A 21,244-nucleotide genomic window follows, 5' to 3' on the forward strand; every position below is an offset into this window, starting at 1 on the left:
TTCTTCTCCTCAAGAATAAGCATAGAAATCAAATCTTGGAACACGGGGATGTAGTCTCTTGTATTCATGGAAGACCTAAAATGTACATACTCATCTCCTAGACCATCCAAGCATGCACGGACAATGTCATCGTCTTCCACTGAGACTTTAATAGATCCAAGAGCCTTAATGATACTCTTGATCTTCAAGGCATAATCATGGATTGAGAGGTTGTCCCTCTTAACCTGATTTAGCTCCGACTTTAGTTGAAGCTTCCTGGCCTTGGTGTTCACCTCGAACACTCTGCCTAAGTTTCTCCATGCAATGGTGGGGGTTTCAGCATCCTGTAGATAGCCCATCATGCCGTCTGTGATGCTCATAGAAAGCCAATACATCACTTTGCTCTGGCCTTGTTTCCAGTCCCTCAAAGCTTTCCTTTGTTCTGCTGTAGCATTTGCCTCGGGAATCTCTGGTTCCTTTTCATTGTCTCCTTCCACATAGTCCCAATAACCTTTTCCTTTTAGGAAATTTGTTATTCTGAACTTCCATGCAGGGTAGTTATTTTTCTCAAGCTTCTCAGTAACAATCTGACTGAAACCGTCAGACATCTTGAAGCACTAAGACAAAATAGCTGCAATCTGCAAAAACCTGCAAATCTGCTGAACCTGCTATCGTGGTACCTGTAACGCTTTCTACACTCAACGAGTGTCCACAATCAAGCGTACATACAACCACTGTACTTGTACAGTAAATCTCTGTATACTGCACTTTGGAGACCTGTTCAGAAACTTGTGCAAAAAACCCCTAAAAACCTTTGCGAAAAACCTGTTCGGCATCTGGTCGTGGATTGCGAACGAAGGGATTGTGATGCTCTTGCTCTCTTAGCCTCTCTTGCCTGCACCAGGCTCTGATACCATGTAAAGAATGAGGATGCAAGAGAGCTACACAAGACAAGCACAAAGCACACAGAGATGGAAAGCTTCTTCTTCTTCTTCACAGAAAAGAGAGTACAAAATGACTAAATGCTAAAGCCGAAAAGTAGCACATATGTACATGCGGTCACTAAGTGTGAACTCGCTAGAAGCGTACTAGGCTGGCACTATAAGTGTAGTCCAGCTGTAGAATCACTGGCAGAGATCGCGCCAGTGAGTAAATGCCGTAAGCGGCCAAGACTCGTAGTGGATGCCAGCTCAAGGTGTAGAGCTCGACATCTCAACAGAGTGTTGGTGTAGGCTTTGAGCTTCTCTACTAACTTGGAGAAGGAGATGGAGCTCTTGCACTTTGCACTTCATACCATGAGAGAGAGAGTGTGTGTGTGTGTGTGTGTGTGTGTGTGTGTGGGAGAGTATTGTTGGGATTTAAGCCTTGGTGATCAGTTGTCAACCCGTGGGAACAAGCTTCATAAGGCATGCAGATAAGGTTCGGTTAGAGTTGAGTTGTGCATGGCAAGTTTTGGCTTTATATATTGTATGGTATGTTTACAAAGGAATTAATATATACAACAATGTGTAGTTTTTTTGGTTCTCCTTCTGTGTCAAGCTCTCTCTCTCTCTCTCTCTCTCTCTCTCTCTCTCTCTCTCTCTCTCTCTCTCTCTCTCTCTCTCTCTCTCTCTCTCTCTGAGCGCTTCTTCTACTCGCTATCTCCAAAGCCATGGCACCCCCCATAGCCCATCTCCTATCAACTGGTATCAGAGCGAGGTGTCGGCCTCGGCCCGACTCGGCACGCAGGAACCGCTGCCTACAGAAGGGGAAGCCGGCTCATCAACCTGTAGCACACCAAGCACAAACACCATCAATATGGTCGCATTGGCATGCTGAGTGCTTTTTGACACTTACAGGTCCGCTAATACACCCGCTACAGCCCACCTTGAGCATCGCTCGGCGTCGTCTTGTTGGTCTTGTGCCATCTTTGCAATATAGTGCTTGTCACATTTTTTTGATAGTTCACATTGAATGCAAGTGACCACCCAATTTTGGTCTTGAGCCCCTAAGCAACCGGGTATTCACACCCTCGGGTACCCTTAGATTCCGTGCTCAGTGCTCATAAACATAAGTAGATAATCAAGGTGCATATTGTGGTAGGCAAGTTACCTGCTATCAAACCGCAGGTAGTGGAGATCTAGTTGACTACCAAGAACTTAAACAAAGCTTTTCAAAAATGGCTTTTTCAACCACAATGGTTGTAGCCTTCAAGGATTCAGATGGGCGTAGCAGACAAAGAGATATCTTGGTCTTTTGCACATTTATCTTGGTCCATATGCAAATATTTATCATGTTCAAGGATTATGACATGTTCGAAGACATTGACAACCACAGGAACAAAGAAGATTTGCTTTCAAGAACTTGTCCATCACCAATCTGTAGAGTTTAAAGTCGATTTAACATGTTCAGTGTCATAGGTTTGCTATGATTTTATTTGACAACATTATCATCTAGTTTATGTCAAAGGTTTGTTTTAATTTGTCATGCTTGTCAGATGTCATCATGTCAAAATTTTACGGGTTATAGACACTGCCACAAATAAAAGTGGTAAGACCACCCTTTTGTTGTTTGGTTGATTTCTGGTTTGTCTCACATTGATGGTTGTTTGAGGGAAGTGCACACACACACACACACACACACACACACACACACACACACACACACACACCTATGTTATTGTCAAGGGGGGGACTTCTACTCATGGTTTCAGGTGATTGAACTCTGCCATGGTATGTATCAAGTCCATAGTTAGTAGTTTGGGCTTGAGGGGGGGTTGTTGGGATTTTAAGCCCTGGTCATCAGTTGTCAAACCCGTAGGAACAAGCCTCATAAGGCATGTAGGTTTGGTTGGGTTAGAGTTGAGTTGTGCATGGCAAGTTTTGGCTTTATAAAAATATGTTTACAAAGGAATTAATATATACAACAGCGTGTAGTTTTTTGGTTCTCCTTCTGTGTCAAGCTCTCTCTCTCTCTCTCTCTCTCTCTCTCTCTCTCTCTCTCTCTCTTAACTCTTCCTATTACTGCTCACCATTTCCAAAGCCATGGCACCCCACAGGCTTCACCCCCCATAGCCCATCTACTATCAAGTATACCTCCCAAAAAAAACCCCTTCTTACTTTGGTTGACCCCCTCTTCTAGCACTCTCTGGCATTTGATTGGACCTCCTCAAGCTTGGCCAATCATAGGCCCAATGCATAACAAGCAACAAGGGTAGCCTTGAGACAAGTGTCCTCCTTTCCCTTTTTGAGAGAGAGGACTTGATAAATGCAAAAGCAAGTAATTAAATCAACTAAATTATCATTGGACCCCTTGGGAGGCTAACCAATAGGCTTTAGGCACACTATGAGGGCAACATGACGAGGAGGTTGACAAGTGTCCTTGCTGCTTCCTTTGTACCAAGTATGCCTTATGTGAGGGTGCATGTGTTCTCTCTCTAGCCCCTACAATGAGGGCTTGTCCCCCCTTGTGTAGGGATATGCATTGAATTTTGGAGTACCTTACCCCCTCAAGCACCTTAGTCATGGAGCACCTTAGCACCTTAGTCATTAAGCACCTCAAGAATCTTAGTCAGCAAGCATGACAAGCACCTCAAGCACCTTAGTCAGCAAGAGCACCTCAAGCTTGGGCCGGGTTCCCACCTCAAGCACAACCCTAGCTTACCTAAGTTTAAAGGAATTTTAACACTAACCTTTGGAGGTCTCTAATGAAGCTAACCCTAAGGTCTTTAAGCTCTATTAGCTAGAATTGCTCTTTGGCAGATCATCTCTCATTTGGAACCCTTTACCATTGGCCCCGTGCTAAGATAGACTCATAAGCATATGTCTATATTTTAACTCTTCCCATCTATTCTCCCACATTGAATGATCAGTTGAATATGAGAAAATAATTTGGGTTGGTTAGATATTAGATTTTATTGACAGCGCATGGATAGAGAATTTGAGGTAGTTTGCACTAGCTAGGGTATCGATAGAGCTGAATAAGAGACAAAGGGGTTTTTCCCACAACATGCATTGTCATGTAGATGTAGGTGTGCAAATTTGTCGCACCTACAAATATAGGCATTGACCAATAAATACGAGATTATAATCCGATTGCCTCGATCTCTGTGCACTTCTAGATCGAGGTTGTTGGGGATCGAACATGGCTAGAGAATGTGAGGTAGTTCATAGTGTGATTCATGGTTTCTTGATTTCTACCGGAGGGGGGGAGAGAGAGACAGAGAGAGAGAGAGAGAGAGAGCGAGAGAGAGAGAGAGAGAGAGAGAGAGAGAGAGAGAGAGAGAGAGAGAGAGAGAGAGAGAGAAGAGAAAGAGGAAAATAGAGAAGAATAAATTTATGTTTAATTTAGGGTTCAGGGTATTCAAAGTCATTATGAGTAGTGACGATGATGTGGGGCCGTCCGACCGAGACGCCTATCTTGCAACAAGGATCTTATGTCCTTGTAATCAATGCAAACATGTTGTGCAATGGACTAGGCGTGTTTCTTTGGAGTACGTTCATGAGTTTGGCAAGTTCAACCCATCTATTATAGATCAAGTTGTTGCCAATTACAACTCATCGGACTTTAATGCTGGCCAACAAGCAACGATCCTCCAACCTAATAGATGTGTTCGCACACACTTTACTCAAGCAGCATATGCGAGGGTGGAAAATGCAGCCTCTTCAAGCTCAAAGGGTGACCATGTAGAGAACATCCCCAACCAGGCTATGTTTGAGCCCGAGATCGATGAAATGATCAAGACGATTATGGGTTCGAAAAGGCTCGTCTACGATGACATGAAACGTGAGCCTCGACACACACTTGTATGATGGAGCATGAGTGTCTAGATTGAGGACGCTCTCAACATGTAGTCAGAGTTTGGATGGAGTGACACTAACGTCATAAATTTTTTTAGGTAATCTCTTGCAATGTGTCAACGTTAATAAAAAAACTATACATGTATAATATAACAAATTACGAGAGATGTTATTGTTTTTCTCTGTGTAGATTGATAAAGGAGCAAATATTCCCAGCTAATATTGTGATACCAAATTCTAGAGAGGATGCAAGAAAGATCCTGCAAACCCTGGGGATGGATTATAATTCCATTCATGCTTGTCCTAAAATAACTGCATTCTTTTCAGGGGGTGAATATATAAATATGCACAAGTATCCGAAGTGTGATCCTGAAAGATATTGAACGGATCTCCATGGAACAAAAGTGTTGTAGAAGGTGCTATGATATTTTTCTCTGCTACCTCGCATCAAGCATTTCTTTGAATGCAAGTCCATGGACACTCTAGGAAAATGGTATGAGGAGAATAGTTCTTCGGATGGTGTGCTATCGATCCCTATAGATTGTGCGGCATGGAAACATATTGATGACACATGGCCCGAAATTTGCTAGGGAAGATTGAAATTTGCGTTTCGGCTTGGCTATAGATGGCATAAATCCATTTGGTCAGAGGTTGACATCTTACAGTAGTGTATGGCCAGTTGTCATTGTCAACTACAATATTCCCCCGTGGCTGACAACTAAGAAGGGACACCTATTTTTAAGCTTGATTGTGCTAGGGCGATATAAAGTGAAGAATATGGATGTGTATCTTTGTCCACTATTGGTTGATTTACAACAATTGTGGACAGAAATAGAAGTGGTGGATACGAGCTGACATGTAAGTCAACGCAATGCCTTGATCGGAGGCACTTGAATGTTATGCGAGGATGAGAGAGAGACTAGACATTGTATATGAGAAATTTTTGCTCCCTTTTTCCATAGACATTGTATTTGAGCAGTTTTGACTCCTCTTGTCTCTATACTGAACTTGTGAAATTTACCAATGCCATGCCACCCAATCAACCATATTGAACATAATACAAAAGCATAGAATTGACAAAAGAATAAATTGAAAAAGACTTAGAATCGACAAAATCATAGTGAATTGACAAAAGTATAGAACCGAAAAAAGCAAATAAGCTCGAATACATTGATTGATTGTTAAGTTGGATCAAAATGTACGAGTTACAATTAATACAATTTGCATTATGGAAAATTGTAGCACTAATTTACATTGTTGTGAATCATCTACAAAATTGACATATACACGTCATCTCCGAATATATGTGATATAAAAGTAAGACTAGTGTTAACTAGGGCTAGTCTTATGTCAGTGAATTTGATGTCTCATTGCGACCCAACGGCGTATCTATCGGATTGTGCAGAAAAAATGATAATAATTTCTATAAGTATAAACATACAAATATAAAACAACCTAGCAACTTATTATTAAAATAAAATAACTATAAAAGCGTAAAGTTAAGTATTACGTACCAAGCCATACCAAAATCTTAGAATGTCCATAAGGGCGTTTAAGCCCTTTCTGTTTGCATACTCACGCTCGTACGATGTACTCTTCAGGACATTAAAAAAAACGTAATGTTAAAATTTAAGATTACAAATATCCAAAACTACTAAAACTAGAGGGCAATGCAATAACACGTATAGAGTCCGCCTCAAATGACGCCCATCCGTTGCTTCCCAAGTGGTGGGAGGTCCCTGCCTCTACTTGCTCTTTGTAAGGATTCCAGTTTCCGAAACCTTCAAAACTGTACTAAGCTTGAAACACTTAATGGAAAATACTATTGCAGGACTCCAAACACTATTAATTTTGGTATTTTTGGAATTATAAGTAGAGCTTTACTATGTCTAGAAATTTTCAGAATCTGATTCTGATAAAAACGGGAACAGTTACGGGACCTGGAAAATTACCATAGAAATTTAATTAATAACAAAAATTGGATGGTTTCATTTTAATCATTAGCAAAGACTTCTTTACACTAAGGTTCTAGAGTTAAATAGGAAATTCCAAATTTCATCATGGAAAATCTGCAAAAATCAAACAGGCAAATTCTGGAAGGTATGGGGTGAGTGTGGAAGCTGTGGAAACTTGCCAGGGGTAGTGATGGCAAAAAAATGCGCCATTTTCAAGCTGGGGGGCTGCTTGGACTAGGGGAAAGCTGCCAAAAGCTGCCAGATGCCCAGAAAAAGCTATAAATAGGACCATTCTCTTCATATTTTGTTAGACTCGGAGCCTTGAGAATTTCTCTCTCATCTAGGGAGAAACACTACGCAGAAATCATTAGAGTTGAATCTCTAATTGATTAACCCTAACGGTAATTAACCTAATCCTTCTTAATTAGTAAGGTTAGATTAAGATAAATGGTTAATTAATCAAAGATTAGACCTATATATGCTTCTTAAACCTCTTTAAATTAATTAATCTCTGCTGATTATTATAATTAATCTTAGTAATACTAAGCTAATTATTTATCCTCTCATATTAGGACTGAAATTAACCAATTTAACCATGAATTAATGGTAAAAATATTAATTAGGATTAGATTAAGTTGAATTATTTATCAGAGATACATTAGACAATTATTAATCTAGGAAAATTATCCTATAATTTTCTGAGAAGTTTTCCTAATTAATTAGGCCTAATTACTCTATTTTTTGAACAATTTTAGTAGGGGAAATTAGTAAATGGAATTCAAATGCTTCCATATAATTATCAGTGGTTAATTAGGTGTTCAATAACCCAAGATAATTAGGAGAAGTTCAAAAAGTTAATTAAGCTAATTAATTTAGCTAAAATACCCTAGTTTTTGAGCTAGGGGAAATTAATAAATGGAATTCAAATGCTTCCATATAATTAAAAATGGTTAATTAAGTGTTCAAGTACCTGTGATAATTAGGAGAAGTTCAGAAAGTTAATTTAAATAATTATTTTAGCTAAAATACTCTGTTTTTTGAGCAATTTTAATAGGGGAAATTAGTAAATGGAATGTAAACACTTCCAAATAATTATCAATGGTTAATTAGGTGTTCCATAACCTGTGATAATTAGGAGAAGTTTAGAAAGTTAATTTAGCTAATTATTTTAGCTAAAATACCTTATGTTTTGAACAATTTTAATAGGGGAAATTAGTAAATGGAATTCAAATGCTTCCATATAATTATCAGTGGTTAATTAAGTGTTCAAGTACCTATGATAATTAGTAGAAGTTCAGAAAGTTAATTTAGATAATTACGTTAGCTAAAATACTCTATTCTTTGAGAAATTTTAATAGGGGAAATTAGTAAATAGAATTTAAACACTTAGAGATAATTATCAGTGGTTAATTAGCTGTTCACTAACCCGTGATAATTAGGATAAGTTTAGAAAATTAAATTAGATAATTATTTTAGCTAAAATACCCTGCTTTTTGAACAATTTTAATAGGGGAAATTAGTAAATGGAATTCAAATGCTTACATATAATTATCAGTGGTTAATTAAGTGTTCAAGTACCTGTGATTATTAGGAGAAGTTCAGAAAGTTAATTTAGCTAATTACTTTAGCTAAAATACTCTATTTTTTGAGAAATTTTAATAGGGGAAATTATTAAATGGAATTTAGACACTTCCAGATAATTATCAGTGGTTAATTAGGTGTTCAATAACCCTTGATAATTAGGAGAAGTTCAGAAAATTAAATTAGCTAATTATTTTAGCTAAAATACCCTGTTTTTTGAGAAATTTCAATAGGGGAAATTAGTAAATAGATTTAAATTGAATTGAGATCTTTATGAAAGGTTTATTAGACCTCAAGGAACCTATGGTAATTATGCTACCATTAGAAAATTAGTTTAATTATATATCCCAGTAAATGGGAAGAATAAAAAAGGAAAATATAGTAAAGTAAATAGAAACCTTTGATATCAATACCAGAGAAGGAATATACCTTGGGAAATCTATTATAATTATCCTAACCTTAGAAAAATAGTTTACGTATGTATTTTGGTCAAAAGTAACCAATTTTTGTATATAATGGATAAGAAGAATAAGAAATAAAATTATCTAAGTGCCAAAGAATTAACCGAGGTCCAAAACCCTTATTTTTGGGTAAACAAGGAAAAATAAATGTTATTCAATAAATCCTCTAATGGATTAAGTCTTTTTATAAGGCTGCCGAAATGGCTCCCAAGAGAACCAGGGGGAACCCTTTGACGGAACATGAAGATGTTAGTAACAAACGCAACAAAGCAACTAACGACCATGAAGCAGTGCCTAGCCATAGGCCAACACAGGAGAGTTTACGGGCACCTTCTCCACAGCAGATGGACGACCAGTCCCAGGTGGATTTTAATTATGCCATTAATAAACTTTTAGATTTTAGTTTAAGTTCAGCATTGCATACGTAAGGTTAGGAAGAAAAAAAACTGGTTGTCAATGGAAGGTAACTTCCAAGAAACCTGCGAGCAATGATTGTAATTAGGAAAGGACTGATTGGGTTATGACTGGTTTAAATAGGAAAGAAATGTTTGGCCATCCTTAAGATAGCTTGTCTCAAGACACCTCTGATTCCTTGGAAATATTTTACTCCAGGTAATGAGTAATGATGGAGATACCCTCATGGAGGAGTCGGTTACCTCGGCACATGTGGAGTCTTTACCCCGTGCTTGTTTATGTTTATGGATAGTACTTTTAAGTTTATCCTAGAGGAACTGCCCAGTTGTATGGGCAACTGGTTTTGGCGTATGGGCGCCCGGACTTTGGGTGAAGACTTTTTCCACCCCGGTTATATAAATAAGGAATGGGTGCCGTTTTTCACCCTTGTATAGGTGGTCTTGAGACAAGTTAGTATTGGTCAGTGATACCTTAAAAGAACAGTACCTTGTCTTAAGTTTAAAGATGTCTGTTTTCTGAAAGAATGTCTTCAATGCTGTTTTCAAGGGTTGTCTTAAGGAAATGCAGTTTGAAAAGTTAAAAAAGGAACCATTATTTTAATTGTGGAAAGAATGTGATAGTAATTAAATAACAATAGAATCATGTGTGAGTGCGGGGTGGTAAGTGGGGATTGACTAAGGTTGTCAATCATGGACGGGTGGACCTGATTAGTCAGGTAACTATCCATTCCCGCGCACTAAAACGTTTAGAAACTTCTTCACTTGGACGAGGAATCCACCAGCGGCTGTGCCCTCACATATGTTAGAGGGAAAAAAGCGTTGGCTAAGGAAACCTTAATCTAAAGGATGAAGATTTAGGGCGGAATTTTGTTTTTCATTCAGGGTCCCGTTTCCACTGCGAGACAGGACTAGGTCTCTTCTAGGGCTATAAACCTAAACCATTGCCAATGGTAAGGGTGAATTCCCTGGAATTTTTCTTGTTTAAAGACTCTTTAGTAGGCCTAGAGACCTGTCAAAGGTTCCATCCGGCTTTTGGTATCGGCAGGTTTGGAGCCTTTACACTCTTGTTGCCTCCTTCTGTTCCTTCCACTTGTTGTCGGGATTCTTGCATGCTTCTCGCTTGGCAATCTTCCAATATTCTTTAGTCAGCCAAGCTGGACTGCTCCACCCATGATTTATTGCTTTTTGTACTTTGGAGAGCTTGTGCTTGCAGTACTCACACATCCGCACCCTCATTAAGTCTTCATTCAAGGGATCTTACCGATTTGCCATGAAAAAGTCGTCAAATGAAGCATATTGACGACTTTGTCTTTCAATTCGTTGGGCACTTAATCCATTTATTTAATGTAGTGCCCAAAAACCTGTGAGCAAAGGCCATGAGTGCCCAAAATCACCTTCTTGCCGTCCTCATTCAAGATCAAGTTGCCACTGACGTTGGTCCAATATGGTAGGCCGTCTCGCCTATGGCTGTTGAACCTAAGTGTCACTGCAGGCATCTTGGCAGGGGTCTTGAGTGGAGTCTCGCCAGGGGTCGCGATTGCAGGTGTCTCCAAGGGAGTCTGGGCTCTGAAGAGAGGATGTCAAGTGGGATGAGTGCCGAAGGAGTAGATAGTGGTGTGTAGCCAGGAGTACTTGATGGTCATGTAAAAGTCAGAGTAGATAGAGGGCAATGTCATGGCCGGTGTGGAAGCGGGCAAAGAAGGGAGAGGTAAGGAGTCTCGACGACTATGAGGCGGTGTGGAAGCATCAGTGGTGCCTCCTCCACATCAGCCTCCACCTCCACCAATAGAGCATCGGTGCCTAGAAGCGTGTGTAGTCCGTTTAGTCAACATTGAGCTCTCGGAGCGCGCTGATTGCTCCGAAGTAGATGGAGACTCTTAAGGAGTGGAACAACATGTTTGTAAGTCGGCACCGTGGGGGACGTCGTACCACCTCCTCTGCTCAAGATCCAAGGAAGCATAAAACACATCTGGATCCATATCTGCATGAAAAAGAAACACAACTGAAGTTAATGATGACAATTTGATTCACAATTTGAAGTCAAAACATGTTAATGATAACAATTTGATTCACCAGGTGGTGAAGTTAAAACATGTTAATGATAACAAAATTAAAACATGTTGATGTCAATGGGGGGTTTCTAATCACAGAGAAAAAAAACCCGAGCAAAGATAAATCCAAGCAAATTGGTACAAGAGCAACAATGATGAAAGAATAAAATTATTCCATGCACATTATATTCACTACCACAAATCTGACACTTAATTGACAAAAAAATGAGATTTTAGAACCATTATGAGAATTTAATAGGTGCTTATACAAGCAAGTTAAATTGGTTGAGAGGTTAACATATCTATGTATCATAGGTCTGCCTAACCTTGTGGCAACTGATTGTTATCCTCTAGATTTGTGAACATAGCTGCTGACATGCATGAGGTCTTAGTCAATATTTTCAGGGAGGAGCCCAAGACAAAAGCGAAGCGGCAAGGTATTTTGAGAAGAGGCGGTAAAAAATTTGTGGCAAGCTCCAATTTACTAATTACCAAAAGTTCTCATCTTGTTTAAGCTCCCTGGCAGCTTGTGCAATAGTGGCTTCGAAGCTTCCCGTTAATTATCTAAGACCTCCTAATTGGAAATTCAAGGATAAAATAAAGCTTGAAGGGGTGCCTTGTAGGGACCTCCAAAAGGTTGCTTGATCTGGTCATTTTGCTTTTGGAACCACTTTTTGTGAGGAGTTTTTTTGCCTAACGAGTCTATTGTGATCATTAAACAAGCGATCCAGCCTAGAGCAAAATGCAAGTTCTTTTGCACAGGGAAGGCCCAAGTCAGGTGCATTTTCCTGCTGGAGCAAGAGGTGAATTCATGCAACATCAATTTCTTAAAAGATCCTATGATGTGAGTGCTTTCACTGTTGAAAACCAAGGTCCTAGGATATTCGAGCCTAGGTTGAAAGAATATATTAGTCCTAACTCACATAATGGCGATTTAAAGCTTCCAAAGCCTGCCAGATCCTTTGCCACAACACTTAAACAAGAGCAACCATCGTAGGACCAAAGTTGTTTCTTCTACACGCCAAGATCTCTGGCTGCAAGGCAATGCCCCAGTACCTTCAATCATGAAAAAAAAAGCCCTCTCATTGCTTGCCATCACCGTTTGCAGTCATTGTACTGTTGTCTACCCTCAACACCTTAACACCATGCCGCCTGGCCATTGTTTTCCCAAAAGGCATGCAATTGAATGATCTCTTGCCGCTAACCATCACATCTGCTGCTTTATCTGCTTGTGTGTTGCCTACTACACCAACTCCCTTGTCTGTTTGATGTTGCTTTTAAATAAGAAGTGGCACTACCCGCATGAACCTACCTCTCTCTGGTTTTCTGTTGCAACAAGTCCGCGCCAGCGCGGACTGGTTGCAAGAGCAGACCAAGGAGGGATAATTTTTTATAAAGAAAACATCAATCTAGTAGGGGTGCCAAGCTTTTTGAAAAGAGTTGTTGCGCAAAATTCCCCAGATGCTCCCTCTAATCAAAGTGGTGAGAGCCAAACAGATGATCACAAACCAGTGACACGACGAGCCAGTGAGGTTGTGGGTGTAAACAAGGAGCAGTGCTTGTCAATGGTGATAGGGGGCTTGAGGTTGAGCCCTGCCACCACGTAATTGGATAAGACGATGGAGGTTGGGAGAGATATTTTTTGAATATAGAGGCTCTGCAGTGCCGACGACATGATCGGATCGGTGGACTGGTTAGCAGAAACTAATAGAAGTCTTTGTGATCCTGTGTCATTCTGGAAGAAGAGGCAGTGACAAAATCTGTAGAGATTTCATGTATTGAAATTAAATCAAATTTTTGTCACCATTTTGAAAATTACTTTCTAAGTGATCGAATCTGGGGCTTGCTTCTCTCTCTCTCTCTCTCTCTCTCTCTCTCTCTCTCTCTCTCTCTCTCTCTCTCTCTCTCTCTCTCTCTCTCTCTCTCTCTCTCTCTCTCTCTCTCTCTCTCTCTCTCTCTCTCAGCATGGAGCTTGCTGACTTGAGAAGCATAAGCGATGCCTGTGAGAAGCCAAGAAGGAGAAGGAGGCATGTCTTGTAGCTTGCAGGAGGATAGGGTCACCAAAGCGACATAGGGTAGGCTTGCAATAAGAGGAATGAGGCGGGCGAGGAGGCATGAAGCAGGTTGCTGGTAGCTCACGCGAACGTTTTAACGCCTGCCTTTAAAAAAAAAAATGACGTGCAATTGCATGCAGCTCATGTGTTGCTTGGCTAGTGCAATGCGTGCGAATCTTTCACGTGGCCTGCAGGAGTTTAAAACCAGGCCGACCTTAGCGTTTTATTTCAGTTGCACAGTGTTCAAGAAAAATTGACTTCACAAAGATACAAAATTCCCTTTACAGTAGATTCCAAGAGGATATTTTTTGATAGAATCGGCCTTTTTAACAATTTAGCTCTATTTTCTTGAATTTTCCAAGAGGATTGTCACCTTCTCCCCCTACATTTTTCACCTTGCCAGTAGTATGTGCCTACATTTTTTATTACTTGGGTCTTCAAGGTGGCCTAGTGTTCAGGAAAAGTGTGCTTTAGCTTAGAGGGCTCCCCCATAAGCCCCATAATGGTGTTTTTAAAGGGCCCATCCAAAGATTTATGCGTGCCCCATACCATTCGTTTAAGAAAAAGCATCAGCATGAAAAATGAAGGCGATCATGAACGTTGCAATTTTGGTGAGGGGTATCTTAACCACCCTTACATGGAGGTTCTGCCTTTACAACCGTTGATACCCGGTTAACCACTCACGAGCCATTCATCCTCTTCATACTATTCAATAGCATTCTATGTATTATTGCAGCCTCACATAAAGTAGATTGCCTGCTTGTGGGGATATGGGGCGTGCACACTTATTGCAACTGGGTCCTTTAAAATTTTTGGGCCCTCTAAAGTAATGGGGCTATGGGGGAGCCCTCTTAGCCTTGAAACGATTGAAAAATCAAAACAATCGGTTGAAGGGAAGGGAAGAAGGAGAAAATCCGCTTGGAAAATTCTAGAAATGGATCAAAATTGTAAAAACTATCAATTCTTTAGAAAATTTTCCTCTTTGAATCTATTCTAAAGGGAATTTTATATATTTGTGAATTTGATTTTTACATGACACTGCTTCAAGCTCGAGAAATTAGAAAACTTATAAACTTCTTTATCTAACTTGTCCCCAAACGACAAGGAAAGCTCTCTAATGCTAGGTACTCTTGCCTTCTAATTGATTATGTTTTGCTCAAATATGTTTAGGCCCTTGGTTGGGGTTAATAACCTTCTACTCTTAGAAACCATTTTACACTTCAATGAATTGTTTTCTATAGGAGAGTGAATGCTAGAGGCTGCCAGAACAACAGAGTAACGGGCTTCGATGCACCTGCTCGATTTGGGATGTTCTGCTACAGGCGACTAGCGGTTTGGGCCGAGTTGGACCTTGTGAGGTGGGTGCAATTGTGAGAAAGTGGTGTGCTACTCAGGCCTCGTGAGAGCTCACGCAAGTGAGCAGTGCTCTCAGCCGACTGCCAAGGGTCCCCCCTGCTCTCGTTGATGCTGAGTCTTTAGCACGCATTGCTCATTTCCTGCTACCAAACCACATTGATCTAGGCTTGACTTCATCTTTGATAGCATGATTATTATCATTTGCATAAGAGTGCTCGCGATCATTTACTGAGTGAGAAGGCGATTATTTTCCCCCTTGAGTTCATACGATTATTATCTAGAGGGTTTACCTTATTGCAATTATTAGCTAAGAGTGATTATTTTCTCCTAGAAGCCCTTTTGCCCTTAATTTTATCTAGTTTTGTAAGGCTACGTCATTTGGAAATGGAACTCGACCTTATGGTAGAAAGTGAAGATATCGTTAAATTTTCACACATGTTAGCGGCCGGAAAAATATCTGAAAAAGAGTTAGTCGTGCCGATGGATGAATGAGACGGCTCGGTCCTGCGACCGTTATATGATGCTGAAATGTCAAGCCCCAATTCGCCGGGGGCTGCAATCACAAAAGAGGAAAAATTGTCTCGATTGAAAAAGATCCCTCTGAGGAAACAAGAGAGAAAATGGGCTCAGCTCAAGGGTTTCAATTTGAGGAAAAAACTCTCAAAGATGGGGTCCCTCAGGGTCCCACCTGTTCAAATGTAAACAAGGCATCAAGTTCACCTACAGCTTGCAGGCTAGGCATTTTGTTTGCTAGCATACTCAAGGGGGATGTCTCTAAGGACTCTGAAAAAGGTTCATTAGAAGGGTTGTCGAGTGAAAGAGATATCAAAAAACTGCGGAATGCAAGAGCTAGACTTGAGCAAGAGCTCAAGGAATTCAACAAAAATATTGAGTCCGGCCCTAACAACAACAAAAGAACTTTCTCCCAAGAAGACTACAGTGGGCTGGTGGAAGACGAGCTGGCAAATTGGGCCTTCTCTGGCTTACAAAAGTCTTTGCCACAGCAGGTGGAGGTTGCTGAGGCTATTATCGTAGCAATTCCATCAACACTGATCAAAAAACAGTTAGCCAGGCAAGCTAAGGTAACGCTTGTATTTGGGTTCAGTGGAAGGATCCCGAACAGTTTTGAGATGATTCAATGGCTTCACGGCCCTCAAATTCTTGGTCATGGAGGAGCAGTTGAAAGTACTCTTTACTTAGCTAAAGGTTTCTATGCATTGAGATTCAAAGAGGCCTCCAATGTGAAAAAGATCCTTGACAAAGGGCCCCTTATCTTTAATATGACTACGGTTTGTGTGGTAGGAGCCAGTGTTTGACTCAGCTGAATCTCTACAGGGGTTTCATCCGGTCTAGGTAGAGTTTGTGGGACTACCTAGCTGGCTGTGGGAAAATATTAGGATTCTTGCTAGTCAACTGGGCACTACCTTATTCATTCCTAGGAAGAGAGGGTTTGGTAGAACCTCAAACAGGGTTTGTATAGGCTGGGATGTGTCTAAACGCTACCTAAGAGCATGGTAATCGATGTTGGAGTTGGGGTTGTTACTAGCCCACTAAACTTTGGGACATACTTTGGTGCATGTTTTGAATGCAACAACTTTGGACACTTCGCCAAGGATTGCCCCTTGAAGACTAATGGTACTGCAGCTCCGGCAGCACAGGTCCCCAATGATAAGGAATCCCCGATGGAAGGGCTACAGAAGCAAGGGGGCAGTAACGAAGGGACAAATGCAGGGAAGGATAAAGAAGGTATGGTATGTGACACAATGGATATAAAGACATAGGAAAGGATTGTGGAGGAATCGATTCCCATACAATGAATCTCCGAAGGTGCATGCAATAAGAATAGGATCATCACTCCCGCTGCTACCACTACAAGAGGTACTTCACACTAGAGACGCTCGCAATGCGACGCTCAAAAGTGAAAATTCACGGTGTCGCTATTAGCGTCGCTATTTTATTTGTTTTATTGCAATGCTCACAATGCAACACTCAAAAGTGAAAATCCACGGTGTCGCTATTAGCGTCGCTATTTTATTTGTTACATAGCGACGCCCATAGAGACATCGACATGGGTAAAAAATAAACCGAAAGTGCCCGAAAACTTAGATTTCAGATCTGAGTTTTTGACGCTCAAGCAAAGAGGTAACCCGCGCTCTCCCTCTCTCTCTCTCTTTCTTCCCCCCCCCCCCCCCCCCCCCCCCCCCCCCCCCCCCCCCCCCCCACACACACACACACACACACACCCACGAGGAGAGGAAGGAGAGATAGGTATGCTCCTTCCCTCTCCTCTCTCTCATGTTCCCTTCCCCTCTTTCTCTCTCTCTCCCTCTCTTACACACACACACATTGTGTCTTTGATAGAGAGAGAGAGAGAGAGAGAGAGAGAGAGAGAGAGAGAGAGAGAGAGAGAGAGAGAAAGAGCACATGCATAAACAAAAATCACACACACACACACACACATGCATAAACAAAGAATGCATACACACACACCTTGAGAGAGGAAAAGAGAGAGAGAGAGAGAGAGAGAGAGAGAGAGAGAAAACAAAGAGAAACAGAGAGAAAATAAAAAACCAAAGCGAGAGAGAGAGAGAGAGAGAGAGAGAGAGAGAGAGAGAGAGAGAGGGGGGGGGGGGGGGGGGGGGGGGGGGGGAGAAGACGAAAGAGAGAGGTAAGGGGAGAAAATAAAGAGAGAGAGATTATGTTAAGATTTAAATTAGATTACGCTAGATTACATTTAGATTTACGTTTATGTTGAGTTTAAGATTATGTTAGATTTAGATTTACGTTAGATTAAGATTAGGTTAGATTTAAGATTAGATTTAAAATTAGAAAAGTATTAAAAATTAGCTAGCTATGTTAGATTTAAGCTAGATTACATGTAGGTTTAGGATTTAAGATTGGACTAAATTTAGGTTTATGTTGAGTTTAGTATTAAATTAGATCTAAATTTAAGATTAAAAAAGGATTTAAAATTAACTAGATTAAATCTAGATTTAAGTTAGATTACATTTAGGTTTAGGTTAGATTTAAGATTAGATTAGATTTAGGTTTATTTTGAGTTTAAGATTAGATTAGATCTAGATTTATGTTCGATTTAAAATTAGATTAGGTTTAGGTTAGATTTTAGTGCATGTCAATGAAGGCGCGCTTTGCCCAAAGAGCAAACACTAGTTACATAACAATATGTATATTCCCATCAAAATCTGACACCTATTAACTCACACACTAACCATATTCGATTAGCCGCGAATCACCACATGTTCAATTATGTTAGATTTAAGATTAGATTTTGGATTGAGTTTTTATATTAGAGTCTACCTTCGAGATTACGGTAAAAAAATTAGAGTTAAATGAACGGTGATCCCTCTCTTTCTCTCTACGGATGTGACCTTAAGTTGGAAAGCTTTCAATGGCATGATAGTCAGATTGGAGGCCAACATGTAATGTGCTAAGTAATCCCTCGAACAAAGATCTATTGTGAAGAGATGTTAAGATGCTGTGAAATGCTATAGCTAGAGAAGAGGCAAAGGGGTTTTGTTCACTACATGCACTATCATGTAGACGTGGTGTGTAGATTTCTCGTACCCACAAATATAGGCATTGACCAATAAAGACAAGATTATAACCCGATGGTTCTGATCTCTGTGCACCTCTAGACCAAGGTATGCGGGGATTGGACATGACTAGAGAATCTGAGGTAGTTTACATTGTGAATAGAGAGAGAGAGAGAGAGAGAGAGAGAGAGAGAGAGAGAGAGAGAGAGAGAGAGAGAGAGAGAGAGAGAGAGAGAGATAAGGCGGAGGATGCCAATAGAAGATTAAATTTTTTCCTCATCGAAGACCAAACCCAGAGTGGTCAATTGAGTGAAAATGATATTGAACTCATTAATGTGAGTAGAAATAGTACCCTCTTCCTTCATACGAAGGTCAAACAGATTTTTCATCAAGAAAACCTTATTAGTGGCACTTTTGTTCTCATAACTGGAACACAACTTATCCCATACATCTCTAGTAGTCCTTTCTCCAACTATAATAAAGTACACAGATTCGGCCAAATGCAAACGGAGGGTAGATTTGGCCTTAGCATCAAGTTTCTCCCACTCAACATCTGTATACTCGCCCTCTGGGCGATCCATGATAGGATCCAGCTGGCCTTTTTGTATAAATACATCTTGAATCTGCTCTTTCTAGATAACAAAATTCATCCCATCAAATTTTTGGATATTGTAAATATCCTTTTCACCACTAGATGACATGGCTGCAAGCTAAAGATAATATGGCGATAAACACTGGTAATTTTGGGAAAATTTCGACAGAGTTTTCCCAAAAAAATTGACAAAATCTCAATCCAAAACTGTCACATGAGATCAGTAATGCATCAAAAGTAATGCTCTCAAAGCATAAGACAAGTGCATCAATCACTAACTGTCCATAAAAAGTCAAAAAAGCTGACCCAAGACTGCCAACATGGCGTCAAATGCACCTAGTCCTCTCTATACATGTCCTATGGCAAGGCCACAAAAACGGAGTACTCTAGCAACCTATATCACCAAAAGGATCTCAACATTCGAGAATCCCCCAGCTCAAGAAAACCTCACGCTATCGACCCTCACAAAAGGTTATGCGAGCAAGAAACCAACCCAGTCTCAAAAAGGGCCTCCGAACCGAGTCTCAGAAACGGTCCAGACTGCCAGAAACAAGCCAAATCGGCTCCACAAAAGGTACATATGGCAGTCTTCGCAACTCAACGTACATCCATTGTCAACAATATTGCAAGGTGCAGTATACACGCTCAAATAGGCGCCAAACAAAACGTGCAAGTAGTAAAGAAATCCCTGCGAGGAGTAAAACCACTCTCAAAAGAGCTCAAGCACTATCAAAAGTGCCAAAACAATGCATATGCACATCAAGTACTCCCACTGAAACCTGTGCCGATGCAAAACACTGCAACCTGTAAGAAATCTGGATGTCCTGTATGTATGAAAGAACCTATGAGGAGATGGATGCCTGAAAAACCTGAGAGAATGTCGATGCAAAAAAGTGCTCCTAATCAGCTCATAACACCGTCTTAATAACACATAATAGCCATAAAACGGCTATATACAATCCCAAAATAGTCTCTGAACAACCTGCACCTGTGTCCTATACCTATACTTGTAGATGTAGCAAAAGTGGAGTTGAAAAATACAAATCCTGAAGTGTAGATTAGGTGAATCTTTTTTGACTGCACTAACAGCTTCGAAAAGGGGGCAAAACCCCAAGACACTTATTTGAAACGCTCTCGAAATGCTAAATTTGCCGATGCCAAAATCGAAAACCTGTTTTCACTTTTGAAAGTGCACACGTGCGTAGCCACAAAAACGGCAAGCACAAACCCTGCTCTGATACCAGTTGAAGGTGCCACGAGAAGCGTGTGCGAGTGCAAGTGCGAGAGAGAGAGAGAGAGAGAGAGAGAGAGAGAGAGAGAGAGAGAGAGAGAGAGAGAGAGAGAGAGAGAGAGAAGAGAGAGAGACCTGCTTTGGGTGGAGTGCACAACAACGTTATCCTATTGTGCAAATCCTTATTTTGTTATATTATAGAATAAGTGTATACATGGGTTAAGTTAGTAGATAGGTTAGTAGTAAATGGGATGTCCAACCAGTTGGTCTGAATCCCAACAGCAGCAGAAAACGGATTTAGCAGAGGCCTTGAAACTAGAGTTGGAGGAAGTGAAGGGTACACAGCAGAAATAATTGCAGAGTCAATTGCAGCTACATCCGCATGAAGTGGCTAAAGTAAAGATGTCCTTCGGTATGTTTTAGGATTGGACCAAGGAATTGGAAGGCATGGCAAATTCTGAGTTAGAACAGATAGCTGTTAGAAATACAGAATTACAAGTTGAGAATGAAATGTTGAAGTAGAGGTTAAAGCCTTTGGAGGAATTGGAGAAACAGGTTCTAGCTCATGAAGAGATTACTGTCACTGGAGTTCTTATGGATTAAGAGATTTGAATGTGGTGAGACAGCAGCTAGTGGAAGGAATGCAGGATGTCTGGAAAGCTATGAGGGAGAGATTGACTTTTATAGTCAGATATCCCTATGAAGTTGTAAAAAATGGTTTTGTGAGTACTTATGAGGTTGGTTTGTTACAAGAGATAGAGAAAGTGAAGAAGGAGAAAGACCTTTGTTTACAACAGGTTGATGAATACAAAATACAGGGTTTGTACAGGGATGAAGCAGAGCTATTGAAATCAGATTCTGAGTAGAAGAAATTGGTTGATGTGTCTGTCCAAACTTTGGACACAGATGATAAAGTTCAGAAGTCAAGTACTAATGAGGATCCATTGGAGGATGAACCTGAGCAAGTGTTTGAAGTTGTTTAGATTGTTGGAATACAAGATATGACTGAGGTGTGAAAAAGATCAGGCTATGTTGGAACCAGCAACAACTGAAATTCTGTCTGAAGATGTTGTCAAACCTGATTATACAGTCTAGGGTGGTCTAAACTCCATTCGAGTCGGATTTCTCAGAAATCCACCGCCGGGTGGTGCCATGTATTGACAAGCACACTAGTATGTCAGTTTGTTAATCAATCAGATGTAGTCTGATAGTCAGTCAGATATGCTTTGTCGGATTGTA

Source organism: Adiantum capillus-veneris, chromosome 3, assembly GCF_014529385.1.
Source record: "Adiantum capillus-veneris isolate H3 chromosome 3, ASM1452938v2, whole genome shotgun sequence".
NCBI classification, from domain to species: domain Eukaryota; kingdom Viridiplantae; phylum Streptophyta; class Polypodiopsida; order Polypodiales; family Pteridaceae; genus Adiantum; species Adiantum capillus-veneris.